At 38.7% G+C, this 14,494-nt stretch overlaps 1 long non-coding RNA gene across 1 annotated transcript in view; it reads right to left on the reverse strand.

Moving 5' to 3' along the window:
* Positions 1–1,477: 1,477 nt before the first annotated feature.
* LOC132534923 (uncharacterized) overlaps positions 1,478–14,494 on the reverse strand; it is a 394,650-nt gene continuing 381,633 nt past the window's right edge. Inside the window, exon 4 of the long non-coding RNA XR_009546682.1 lies at positions 1,478–1,907. This is a non-coding gene — a long non-coding RNA (uncharacterized LOC132534923). The remainder of the gene's footprint in view (positions 1,908–14,494) is intronic.

A 14,494-nucleotide genomic window follows, 5' to 3' on the forward strand; every position in this document is an offset into this window, starting at 1 on the left:
CCTACTTCTACTTCTTACCCTGGGGCCTTGTCTATGGAAGTCTTTGATCTCCTTGATTAAAAGGAGAACTGAGAAGGTTATGCTCCTGGAGTCTCGGTATGTCAAGGTGCAATACAACTCAGAAGAAGAAGATGAATCAAGGATTTGATTCCCAGATAAGACCAGTGGGGAATGTTAGAGGCAATAACTCTAAAATAGTTATAAGTATAGTTGCTTTTTGAGTTTGAGTTTTAAGAATAGTTTAAATGTAGTTGCTTTTTGCCCTCCTGCCCAGTGAGGTGGAAAACTCCTTGCCCTTTTCCCCTCAACAGAACCTGAAAGGCCATCAATTATTTTGACAGACCCTGCAGCGAACAGGCCTCCTCATGACCTCTGCAACTGAATACTGTTACCAGATAGTTAAAAGAGATGGCCTGATAAATGATGGCCTGGCCTGATAAATGATGGCGTGATAGATGGCAAACAGATGGCTGGGTGGTCCCAACAAAGAATGTGGTGACCCCACTTTGGCCGGGACCTATTGGTCTGGTTTGATTGAACTAGCCCATGCTTTGCTCTGAATGGAACAGGCTTTTGCTAAGTTTGAAATGATTGGATATAGGCTGATAAGGTGATGTGTTCCCCCCTCCCTGAGTGTAGTCTGAATTCCTATAAATTGTATGGTTTGAGCTTTGTTCAGGGTTGAGCTGGCAGAGTGCTGTCTGTTGCCACTCGGCCCGGATTGCAATTTGTGAATAAACATCTTTTGCTTCTTGCAGTGGATGGTGGTTTGATTTTGCTCGCTAACAGGAAGGAGGGGACAGCCAGCTGAGACTCTCCCCCTCTCCCCTACTTTGCACCTGTGCGATTCTAGACTCACACACATGCACACACACACACACACACACATTGTTTTATTAGTGATTTAATATTGATAAACAAAATTACATGTTAACACGGGTATACTTCCATACCGTTCTTACCACCAGAGTTCTGAATCCCCAATACCTCCATGGCAAGCAACCACAGTTCTCCTAAGGTTGCAGGCATGGGCCAACCATCATCTCTAAAACTATCTGTCTGCATTTGTACATAATCGCCCCATTTTTCTTCCCGGTTCAGTCTTCTCTTCCCCTCCAAGCCACCTTTCTATCACACCATTATTACATGCAAATGGCTCCCCTTTTCCTCCTCTCTTTCCTAGTGCTGATGGAGCTCGAGTTCAGAGCCCTCTTATCATTTTCCCATTATCACTTCTCCAACAGTGGAAATATGGATCAAAATTGTTTTAGAGTAGCAGAAGGTAGGAATTCTGGCTTCTGTAATTGCCTCTCTACTGGACATGGCATTCTCAAGATGATCCATACCCCCAGCCTGTTTCTATCTTTCCTTAGTGGGCAAGAGCTCTGGAGAGGCAAGGCTCCAGGACACACTGGAGAGGTTGTCTGCCCAGACAACTAGACTGACTTCTACATTGGAAGAATAAAAAGAGAGAAAGTCATATTTCAAGTAGTTAAGCATTTATTGGGTGAAAGTAAATACAGGACAGGTGAAGAACATAAAAACCATGTAGGCATGTAGAACCCCCAAGAAATAAAAGATGTTTCCTGGTCTCCCCAGTATTATTGTCCCTTCTGGGTAAAGGCAAGGCCCCTCAGAGGATGCTTCAGCCTCTGCCTCCAGGTGCTCACATCTGCCTTCATCTGCATTTTATGGCCATTGCAGTCAGGGAGGGAGGGAGTCTTGGTGTGGGTTGCAGACACACTGGCACCTCTGGCCCCTTCTCCTGGCTTCCTGGAGAATGCAGAGGAAGGGTGCTGGTGCTTCTTTCACTAAATTTCCCTCCAACAAAAGGATTTCCATGCTTGAGGCCCCAAGGTTCCAGGTTAAATCTCCAGTATAACCAACAGGTGGAACTTAGAAGTGCTCTGGAGGGAAAAAAAAGTAATGTAAAACTTTATCTTTTGCCATTTTAATTAAGTGTACCCTTGTAGTATTAATTTATATATATATATATATAATTTATATATATTAGTTAACATTGATTATTCAAGACACATCTGTTTTTACATGTTCTTTTGCAATAGAACTTCAAGATTTTACATGTCTATTCTTTATTAATCTTATTCTATACTCCTTTCTCATTCTAGAACAGAATTTATGTCATATTACTTTCACATTACCCCTAACATAAGCATATTCTTCATTCTGTCATTTTCCCATCAAAGTAATATCTTTCCTTGTATACAAGAATACTTTTTCCTTTATTTTTATTAATAACGGTTGTGACATTTATACATATATGCTATAGTTAACAATCATTAATATCCTATCATTTATGATATATTCAACTTTAACTACTATATGCTATACTGTAGGTAATTTATGAATAAATAATTTTGAGATGTGTGTGCTCCATTAATTTCTCATTTTATTAGCAGACCCAACATAATTATTTTCTCTATACTGTTATTTCTTTATTTTTTCATGATCCTGCCTATTACGTCTATACTGTATTTAAAAAGTGATAAATTTTTATCCAAAGAACATACAAAGACTATGAAAAGATACTTGCATGACTGTGTTTATTGTAATCATATTTATAATAGTTAAGATCTGTAAACAACCCAAGTACACAATCATAAAAAAGAAGTTATGGAAAGCACACACTATAGAACACTGTTCAACTTTAAGAAAAGAGGGAAATTTGCCTGTTACCCTAACAATGGGTAGAGTTGAAGGGAATCACAATAAGTGAAACAAATCAGAAAGAGAAGGACTAATAATACCAAGTGATCGCACTTGACTGTACTATTTAGCAAACTAAACAATGGATGTGAAAATCTGAAACTTGAAGAAAGCTATGGTCTATCTTTGCCAGTCTGAGGGAACTGTTTGTATGTGTCAATATGAGGGAACTGTTTGTATGTGGGGGAATGGGTGCAACACCCTGCACTGGAGGGGGTCAGCACTCTGCTGGTAACTGAACTCAGCTAACACACCCTCTGGGACAATGTGAAACCATACCCCTGAAAGAACAACAGACATAAGTGATCTACCTATTCCTCAAATATTATTATGCATCTTAACTTAGTGTAAATTTACAACTTCATTTTTCAATTTTTTAAAATATTTATTCCCTTTGGTTGCTCTTGTTATTTTTTATATTGTTGTTATTGATGTCATCATTGTTGGATGTGACAAAGAGAAATGGAGAGAGGACGGGAAGACACAGAGGGGGAAGAGAAAGACAGACACCTGCAGACTTGCTTCACCATCTGTGAATTGACTTCCATGCAGGTGGGGATCTGGGGGCTTGAACTGGGATCCTTACGCCACTCCTTGTGCTTTGTGTCACCTGCACTTAATCTGCTGCGCTACCACCCAACTCCCACAACTTCAAATTCTGAAGTGATTGTGGTCATACTATAAATAAATGTATTATAAAATACATTTAATATTGAAATAATTTATAGGTTTTTATCTCATTTAAGTATAATCACTTTGTGCTGGGGTGAGAGCCAGGGACTCTGAGATTACAGGTTTAATCATCAGCACCATCAAAAGCCAGTGCTCTGATCTTTCTCTCATTAAAAAATAAACAAAAATCACTTCACTTTTTAATAGTAATGGATGCACTGATGATGGAAAGTTCATGGACTATATAAATATATAACATTAATTTTAAGTTATGCTTCCTTATTCATAAAGTAGACAAGTGTGAAATACTTTTCCTTGAGGATAGATTTGTATCATTAAAGGCACTTTTGAAACTTACTTATGATTAACAAAAATAAACCAATAAATATAGTTTCTGTACAGCAAGAGGGACCACCACCCAAACAAAGAGCTTCTGCTGGAATGAGAATACCTTTACATGTCATGCATCAAACTAAGGGTTAATAATCAAAATATATGGGAATCGGGTGGTAGCACAGTAGGTTAAGCTTACATGATGCAAAGTGCAAGGGCCATCATAAGGATCCCGTTTCGAGCTCCTGGTTCCCCACCTGAAGGGGAGTCGCTTCACAAGCAGTGAAGCAGGTTTGCAGGTGTCTATATTTCTCTCCCCATCTTTGTCTTCCCCTCCCCTCTCCACTTCTCTCTGTCCTATACAACAAGAACAACAATAACTACAACAACAATAAAAAACAACAAGGGCAACAAAAGTGAAAAATAAATAAAAAATTTTTAAAAATATATAAATAGCTCACCAAACTCAGCAACAAATGACTCATCCAAAAATGGAGAAAGAATATGATCAGAAAATTTGCCAAATAAATCTAAAGATCCACTTTCATACTGCTGGTGGGAATGAAAAATGGCCCAACTCCTGTGAACATCAGCCTGGAGAATACTCAGAAGGGTAAACGATGATCTGTCTTAGGACCCAGCAATCCCTCTCCTGGGAATATATCTTAAGGAACCTAACAGATCTTTCCAAAGATATCTGTGTATAACTATGTTTATAGCAGTTTGCAATAACCCAAACTTGGAAGCAACCCAGGTGTCAAACAGATGAGTTGCTGAATAAGCTATGGTGAATATACACAATGGGATACTACTCAGCTATTAAGAATGATGAAGTCATCTTCACCTCATATTGGATGGAGCTTGAAGGAATCATGTTAAGTGAGCTAATCCAGAAAGAGAAGGATGAATATGGGATGATGTCAGTCCCAGTTCAGGGTGCCAGTATGCCGGGCTAGCTTCGCAGGCGGGAGACAGACAACCAGGGACTCATGGCTGAGCTGGGGAGCAGTATTTCTTTATTGACGTGGAACACAGCGCAATCTAAGATATCTCTAATCAAAATCTTGTCCTTCCCTATCTTTCATCTTTCTCCTCCTGCTGAAGAAGTCAGGAACAAAGGAAAAACATAGGATAGGGGGCGGGGAGAAGGAAGAAGCTCAAACTAGCAAGGACTAAACCAAAATCTCCCAAAGGCAGGGGGAGTGAGACCAAACCAGTGTAACAGAATGACCATGTAAATAGACCACAGCGTCAAGCAATGTAACAGAAGGGATTCCAGAAGCAGAACTAGAAGTATACCAATGGGATGACCCTACTCATGGCCAGAATTTAAAAAACAAGAACACAAAGGGGGAAGCACAAAGTAAAAATGTGAACTGGTAGTGTACTGCACCAAAGAAAAAGACTTTGAGAAAAGAGGGCAGAAATGGCATGTGGTGGGAGAGGAGGAGCTGTTAGGTCCTGGTACATAATGATGGGCCTCATGGGGCGGGGGTGAGAGTGGTTTGCAAACACCTGTCTTGGTCATATAAGAAACTTTATCCAGGGAGTCGGGCAGTAGTGCAGTGGGTTAAGCACAGGTGGCGCAGAATGCAAGGGCCGGCATAAGGATCCCTGTTCAAGCCCCTGGCTCCCCACCTGCAGGGGAGTTGCTTCACAGGTGGTGAGGCAGATCTGCAGGTGTCTATCTTTTTCTCCCCCTCTCTGTCATCTCCTTCTCTCTTCATTTTTCTCTGTCCTATCCAACAATGACATCAATAATAATAACAATAATAACTACAACAATAAAAAACAAGGACAATAAAAGGGAATAAATAAATAAATATATAAAAAAGGAAACTTTAAACAGGTGTCAATCACTGAAGTATACAAAATTAATCTCCTAATTAAAAAAAAACCCACATTTTGTGGGTGGGGTAGATAGCATAATGGTTATGCAAAGAGACTCTCATGCCTAAGGCTCAAAGTTCCCATAAGCCAAGAGTTGAGTAATTTAAATACACTTTTTTCTCTTTGTGTTTTTCTACTTCTGTTATTCTTTTCTTTCTTCAAAAAGATTTCTGTGAGAATGGATATAAGAAGGACACAGTCAGAGCATCACTCTGGCACAGGTGATTTTGGGGACCAAACTTGTCATCCCATGTTTGTGAATCCAATACTTTATCCATGGTGCCACATCCTGGACCACCTTTCATTTTTCTTAAATACTATGCTTGGTATGCACCAAATACTCTATTTTAAAAGTTTTATTTTAATTAAATTTAAAATGTATTTGTTTTGGATAGAAACAGAGAAACTGAGAAAGAATGGGAGATATGGAGGAATAGGAAGGAGAGAAAGAGACAGAGAGAGAATGAGAGAGAGAGAGAGAGAGAGAGAGCTGGAGCATAGGTTCGCCATCCATGAATCTTCCTCCTTATAGGTGGGGACTAGCTTGAAACTAGATCCTTGGGCACTGTAACATGTACGCTCAACAGGTTCACCACAGCCTTCACTCAGATTTTTATTTTATTTATTTTTATCCTTTTCTTTTTCCTGCCACCAGGGTTATATCTGGGGTTTGGTGTCTGCACTTACAATCTACTGCTCCTGTTGGCCATTTTTTCCATTTTGTTGTTTTTGTTTGCCTTGAGAACATTTGAGAGAGAAAGAGAAGACAGAGAGAGGGTGAGAAAGACAGATACCTGCAGACCTGCTTTACCACTTGTGAAGTGACCCCCCTGCAGGTGGGTATCCAGGGCCTCTAACCGGGATCCTTGCAATGGTTACTGCATCTTGAAATCTGTGCTTTTTACCTGGTGTGCTACTGTTGGGTCCCTCAACCATGAAGCCAATTCTTACTTTTTTTTGGATAGGACAGATACAAATTGAGGGAGAGATAGAGGACAGCAAAAGGAGACATCTGAAGAACTACTTCACTACTTGTGAAGTGTATTTCCTACAGGTAGCTGAATAGGGCCTTGAACTTGGGTCCTTGTGCATGGTGAAATTTGTACTCAATCAGGTGCACCACTATCTGGACCCCTCAGAGTTTTATTTTATTCTATTTGTATTTTTTATTGGTTTTAGTATGATGACTTTTTTTTTAACCAGTATACTGCTCAGCTATGGCTTATGGTGGTACAGGGGTGTGAACCTGGGACCTGGAAGCCTTAGGCATGAGAGTCTATTTGCATATCCATTATGCTTTCTCTCCAGCCAAGTATGATTATTTCTTTTAGCTTAAACAATTCAGTTGTTACTTTTCCTGTACCGGCTATATTTATAGTTGATATATAATGTTATGTTAGTTTGAGGAATGGGAGATAATTATTTGATCATTTATGTTTTTCAAATGATTGCCATAACAAGTTATGCATAATAACTTGCATGGGATTTTTTTCCTTTGTTAATATATTTTTTAATTTTTTTTATTTAAGAAAGGAGACATTAACAAAACCTTAGGATAGTAGGGGTGCAACTCCACACAATTCCCACCACCCGGTCTCCATATCCCATCCCCTCCCCTGATAGCTTTCCCGTTCTCTATCCCTCTGGGAATATGAACCCAGGGTTGTTGTGGGTTGCAGAAGGTGGAAGGTCTGGCTTCTGTAATTGTTTCCCTGCTGAACATGGGCGTTGACTGACTGATCCATACTCCCAGCCTGCGTCTCTCTTTCCCTAGTAGGGTGGGGCTTTGCTAGACTTCCCTGAAGATCCCACCAATGTGTTAAGATCTTTTTAATATCTCTTCATAACTTTTAAATATATGAGTAAGGGTCTTATAATAATAATAACAATTATCATTATTATGTCAATATAAAGACGAAACCCTCGCCAAAGTCCATTTACAGTGGAGAAGCAATTACAGAAGCCAGACCTTCCTCCTTCTGACCTCCATTAAGAATTTTGTTCTGTACTCCCAGAGGAATAAAGAATAGGGATGCTTCCCACAGAGGGCATAGGCCATGGAAATTTGGTGGTTGGAACTGTATTGAATTTAACCCGTTAGCTTATAATCTTGTTAATCATTATTAAATCAACAATAAAATAATAACTAAATAGAAAAATGGGTGGTAAGGTGGTGGCACACCCAGTTAAGTGCACATAATATGAAAAATAAGAACCTGAACAAAGACCTGGGTTTGAGACCCTGGCTCTCCACTTGCAGGGGGGACACTTCACAGGTGGTAAAAGGTGGAGTCTTTCTCTTTCCCTAACTGCCCCTCCCCTCTCAATTTTTTATTGTCTATCTAATAAAAACTGAAGGAAAAAAAGGCCACCAGGAGTAGTAGATTCAGACTGTAGGCACCCAAGCCTCAGTGATAACCCTGGAAGAGAGAGAGAGAGAGACTGTTGAAGTCACACTCTCCAATTCATGTTGTATGGAACTTGACGAAATCATGTTAAGTGAACTACATCAGAAAGAGAAGAATGAACATGAGATGATCTCACTGATGGGCAGACATTGAGAATCAAGAACAGAAAGGGGTAACACAAAGTAAAAGTTGACTGGGTTTGCTGTATTGCACAAAAGCAAAGGAATCTTGGGAAGAGAGGGCTGGGGACATAGTGCATGATGGTGGAAAATGACCTAGGTTGGAGGTGAGAGTATTTTGCAGACACTTATCATGGTGAGATGAGACATTTTACCCATGTGTCAATAACTCTACTGTAAACCATTAACCCTCCCAATACAACATTAAAAATATAAAACAGACAAAAAAGTCTCCTAAAGATAGCATCATAATTCTCACAAAGTCTTTTTTAAATTTTTTTATATTTATTTATTTATTTTCCCATTTGTTGCCCTTGTTTAACATTGTTGTGGTTATTGATGTCATTATTGTTGGATAGGACAGAGAGACATGGAGAGAGGAGGGGAACACAGAGAGGGGGAGAGAAAGATAGACACCTGCAAACCTGCTTCACCACTTGTGAAGCGATTCCTACAGGTGGGGAGCCGGGGGCTCGAACCGTGATCCTCACGCTGGTCCTTGTGCTTTGTGCCACCTGTGCTTAATCCACTGCACCACTGCCTGACTCCTATTTCTCACAAAGTCTTAAGAGAATGTTTCCTTTTTTTTTCTTTTGCAAGTTCATGTGTTTCAGATTTCTAGAGTCTATGTGAGTAGAACAAGTTGGGGGTTTTGATTTTGCTAAGCACAATCACCTCCAGTTCTATCCATTTTACCCAAAAGGCCACAGTATCATTTCTTTTTTTAATTGCAGTGTGGTATTTAGTTAAGTATATATCCCACCACTTTAAGAACTATTTCCCCAAAATACATGCCCAGTGTTTTCCTCAAACACATTGACTGCACAAAAACCTTTTTCCTTGTGCATTTATATAACACTAACAATATTTGCAGCAAATGCCATTTCACAGATAGTTCCTTTGTAAGGTTTTCTATTATAACTTTGATGTAATCCCATAAGCTTATGCTTGCCTTAGTCTTCTTTGTAACTGGATTCATTTTATTGACGATGTCTCTAAAATTTATGTGGAAAAGAGTTCTGCCAATATTTTTCCCCTAAGTATCTGATAGTTTGTGGTCTAACATCCAAGTCCTTGATCCACTTGGAATTTACTTTTGTGTTTGGTGAAATATAGTGGTTCAGTTTCATTCTTCTGTATGTTTCAACCCATTTTGTCTAACACCCATTGTTGAAGAGACTCTGCTTCCCCATTTAATAGTCTGGGCACCTTTGTCAAAGATAATATGTCCATAGGTGTGGGGGCTTACTTCTGGGCTCTCAATTCTATTCCACTGGTCAGTGTGTCTATTCATATTCCAGTTCCAATCACTTTGATGACAATGGCCCTCTAATACAATTTGAGATCTGGGAGTGGGATGCCTCCAGTTCTGTTCTTTCTTCTCAAGATTGGGCAGGGATGCATTGGATCGACCTTCCCGTGGTGCATCCCGTGAGTACCCATTCTTTGGGGAAACTGACGATCCTTCCTAGCTGACTGAATCCACATGGATCCCAGTCACTTTCAAAGCCATTAACTGGCTACGGAAGAAGAGCAAACGCTAGAAGAAGAAGAGGAAGAAGAAGAAGAAGAAGAAGAAGAAGAAGAAGAAGAAGAAGAAGAAGAAGAAGAAGAAGAAGAAGAAGAAGAAGAAGAAGAAGAAGAAGAAGAAGATTGGGCAATTCTGTGTCTTTTCTGGCTGCAGATAAACATTGTTGAATTTGTTCTATTCTCCTAAAATGTGTGGTTTGGATTTTGATGGGGATAACATTAAATTTGTAGATGGCTCTGGGTAGTTTATTCATTTTTATATGGCTCTGGGTAGTATATTCATTCTTATGATGTCAATTCTTCCAACCCATGAACATGTCATATCTTTCCACCTCTTTGTGTCTTTTCTATTCCCTAGAGTAGGGACTCAAAATTACTAGTATACAAGTCTTTCAATTCTTTGGTTAGGTTTGTTCCTAGATATTTTATTATTTTTGTTGCTATAGTAAAAGGAATTGATTTCTGCATCTCATCTTCTTGTAATTTAGTGTTTACAATCACAGGTAGTGAAGCAGGTCTTCAGGTGTCTATCTTTCACTCCCCCTCTGTCTTCTCCTCCTCTCTCCATTTCTCTCTGTCTGATCTAACAATGACAACATCAATAACAACAACAATAATAACTACAACAACAATAAAAAGCAAGGTCAAAAAAAGAGAAAATAAATTTAAATAATTAAAAAATAGTAGTAATACTAATAATAATGTCAATATAAAGACAAAACCCTTGCCAAAGTCCATGACCAGTGGAGAAGCAACTATAGAAGCCAGACCTTCCATCTTCTGATCCCCATATAGAAGTTTGGTCCGGGGGGCCATGTGGTGGCACACCTGGTTAAGTGTACACATTGTAGTGTGCAAGGACCCAGGATCAAGCTCCTGGTCCCCACCTGCAGGGAAAAAGCTTTACGAGTGTTAAAGCAGGGCTGCAGGTGTTTCTCTGTCGCTTTCCCTCTCTATCTCACCCTCCACTCAATTTCTCTCTGTCTCTATCCAGTAATAAATAATTAAAATATTTAGAAAAAGAAAAAAAAAGATTTTGATCTGTACTCCCAGAGAAATAAAGAACAGAAAATCTTCCCACAGAGGGGTAGGCCATGGAAATTTGGTGATTGGAACTGTATTGAACTGAAACCTGTTATCTTATTATCTTGTTAATCATTATTAAATCACTAATAAAATAATAATAAAAAGAACAATGGGTGGTCAGGTAGTGGGACACCCAGTTAAGTGTAGATAGTATGAAAAACAAAATCCTGCAGAAAGATTTGGGTTTGAGACCCTGGCTCCCTACATGTAGGGGGGAACGCTTCACAGCTGGTGACAGGTGGTGTTTTTTTCTCTCTCTCTTCCCCTCCCTTCTCAACTTCTTTCTGTTCTGTCTAATAAAAAATGAAAAAAAAAGTCACCAGGAATAGTGGATTCATATTGCATAATGTAGGCACCAGAGCCTCAGTGATAAGCGTGGTGGCAAAGAAAGAGAGAGAGAGAGAGAGAGAGAGAGAGAGAGATGGAGAGAGAGACTGTTGAAGACACATTCTTCACTGCATGTTGTATGGAACTTGATGACATAAAGCAAAAGTTGAACTGGGTTTGATGTATTACACAAAAGCAAAGCAATCTTGGGAAGTGGGGGGCTGGGGTCATGGTGCATGATGGTGGAAAAGGACCTAGGTTGGAGGTGAGAGTATTTTGCAGACACTTATCATGGTGAGATGAGACATTTTACCCATGTGTCAAAAACTTTAATATCAAACATTAACCCTTCCAATAAAACATTAAAAATATAAAACAATTAGAAAAAAAAGTCTCCTAAGGATATTACCATAGTTTTCACAAAATCTTAAGAGAATGCTTATTTATTTTTTTCTTTTGGAAGTTCATGTATTTCAGGTTTCTAGATTCCATGTGAGTAGAACCAGCTGGGGTTTTTCATTTTGCTAAGCACAATCACCTCCAGTTCTATCCATTTTACCCAAAAGGTCATAGTGCCATTTTTTTCATTGCAGTGTGTGTATTTAATAAAGTATCTATCCCACAACTTTAAAAACTATTTCATCAGAATACATGCTCAGTGTTTTCCTCAAACACATTGACTACACAAAAATCTTTTTCCTTGTGCATTTATATAAGACTAACAATATATGCAACAAATGTCATTTCATAGATAGTTCCTTTGTAAGGTTTTCAATTGTAACTTTGGGCCAAGAATGGGCAATCTGAATTCATTTCATTTGACACAAAAGTAGCTTAGAAGCAATTTTATTCTCCCTCCTTCCTGCAATCAACAGTTCATTATGATAATAGGTTGCCACAGAATCAACTTACTGATTTCAGTTTATAATGTTTTCATAAAATGTCAGTAATCAAGCCTGCTTTCTACATTTGGCCAGTGTAACCTCAGTAGCATTGCTCACTTAACAGAACAATTCCAAAGAAACTTTCACATTTAAGAGCACTAAGAGCCTTTAGATGCAAAATTTAAAATACAAAGACACAAATATAATGTCTGCACATTCTGTTAATGTTCTGTGTTTATATGGCAGGGCATGTGTCTTTAGAAACTTGTGACTCCTAACCCCTGAAAAGAGACAGTTCTTCTGAAACGTTGTGCTGAATTGATTAAAGATTATGGCCCAAAGTACTTCAGATACACTGTCAGTGGGAGCTTTCCCAAGTTGCATTGAGGTGAATTTTATTTGTCTGCTCATGGCATCTAAAACTTTGATGTATACAAAACTAATTGTGAATTTGAACACTAGCAATTAATATATATATATATATATATATATATATATATATATATTAATTACTGAGAAAGCTAGTAAGACATAGAGAAAGAAAACCAGATATTAGACTGGTACATGTGCTCTCAGGGATTGAACTAGAAACCTTATGCTTGAGAGTCCAGTGATTTATCCGTTGCATTACCTCTTAGACTGCCACTTTTTTTTAAACTGGTGGCTCTGAGAAGACTCTGACTTTATATAGTGATCATGAGTGAGGCTAGTGAAACTTATTGGGAAGCATATATCAGAATGAAGAAGAAAGATGGAAAAATTTCCTTGTTGAGTACAATATATTGTCTCTATATATCCCATATGAAGTTACTGGTAGAAAATCATTTATTGGTTTCCCCATGTTAAAAGCAAACAAACAAAACACAGTCCTGAGGATTATGTCCAATTTGTTTACTTCTAGTGTTTAAGATATATTTTGGAGATACAATTTATCATGGCACTGAATGAATTGTTCCCATCTAACACATTTTATTTGTGTGATTAATAGTGGGTTTCAAGAATGAAATGTTACAGGGCTTAGTTCCAAATTACACTTACCACCACAGTTCTGTGTCCCTATCATCTCACCTCCAAAAGATAACCACCATAGTTCTCACAAAGTCTTAGACACAGTTTGATTTTGGTTTCTCTCTCTCTCTCTCTCTCTCTCTCTGTCTCTCTCTCTCTCTCTATTTGTATCAGTTCTCTAGATTCCACACATGAGTGGAAACCATCTGGTAGTTGTCTTTTTACTTTGTTAAGCATAATCACCTCCGATTTCATCCATTTTGTCCCAAAGAACACAATATCATCTTTTCTGATTGCAAAATAGTATCCCATGGCGTATCTATGCCATGAATTCTTTATCTAGTCATCTGTGAATGGACATTTAGGCTGCTCACCTTACTTCTTAACTAAGATCAGAATAGATTGCACATAATAGCTGCTAGAGAAAATAAAAAGTATGGTACATGTGAAAAGATGGTTCTATACTACAGGGAGAGGACATGATCTTGGTCTGTAGTCTGGATAGTACTGTGGCTAAAGCATCAAACCCTGAAGCATGAAGTCTCACATTCGATCACTGTTATCACATGTGCCATCAGTCTCTCACTGCCCCATTCCCTCTAATTAATTAAAAACGTAGTAACATCCCCACCTGCAGGGGGGAAGCTTTGTGAGTGGTAAAGCAGTGTTGCAGGTGTCTGTCTCTCTCTCTCTAACATCTCCTCACCTCTCAATTTCTGGCTGTCTATCTAATAAATAAAGAAATTGAAAAAATAGTAACAATAACAGAAAAAAAATTGTCTAAATTGCCTCAAGACTGTATGCCAATTGTGCATCTACAGAATCATTTAAAAGTTCTGTCTTGCTTATATCCCCCACCCCAAATAAGACCATTTGTCTTGTTCCCCTTCCCCTTACAGAAAACATGGGCCCTACATGCTATAGTTTAAATTCAAATCTATACTCCATCCATTAGAAGTGGTCTTCACATTTTTATAAACAAAAGGTCCCTCTCTAACCTAAGGAGGAGTGCTCAGCCCACTCAACATGCCATCTTCCTATTTCACAGTGGTATCAATCCTTCTACAATAGACTAAGGCAGAAGTGGAGAACTGTGTTTTTTCCCCCAAGATCTATTTGGGTATTTATAATGTGATTTGTGGGCTAAATGTTAAAATTATAAACCTTAAAATTAACACCTCATGTTGCTTTGAATATCCTGGGATTTACTGATTGTTGGGCTTTGCTTGCGTTGGCAGGACCAGACCACATGGTTTCACAGGCCATCTGTGGCCTGTGGCCTGGATGTTCCCCACAGTTTGTGTAGAGTGATGTCAAGCTAAGGTAAGCAGTGAGAACATGGAAAACAGGACTGTATCCTTTAGGATAAAATGGATAAAACTGGAGGTGATTATGCTTAACAAAATAAGTAAAGAGATGACAGACAACTACCATATGTCAAAAATTGATA

This window comes from Erinaceus europaeus, chromosome 20 (genome assembly GCF_950295315.1).
Source record: "Erinaceus europaeus chromosome 20, mEriEur2.1, whole genome shotgun sequence".
Taxonomy (NCBI): Eukaryota; Metazoa; Chordata; class Mammalia; order Eulipotyphla; family Erinaceidae; genus Erinaceus; species Erinaceus europaeus.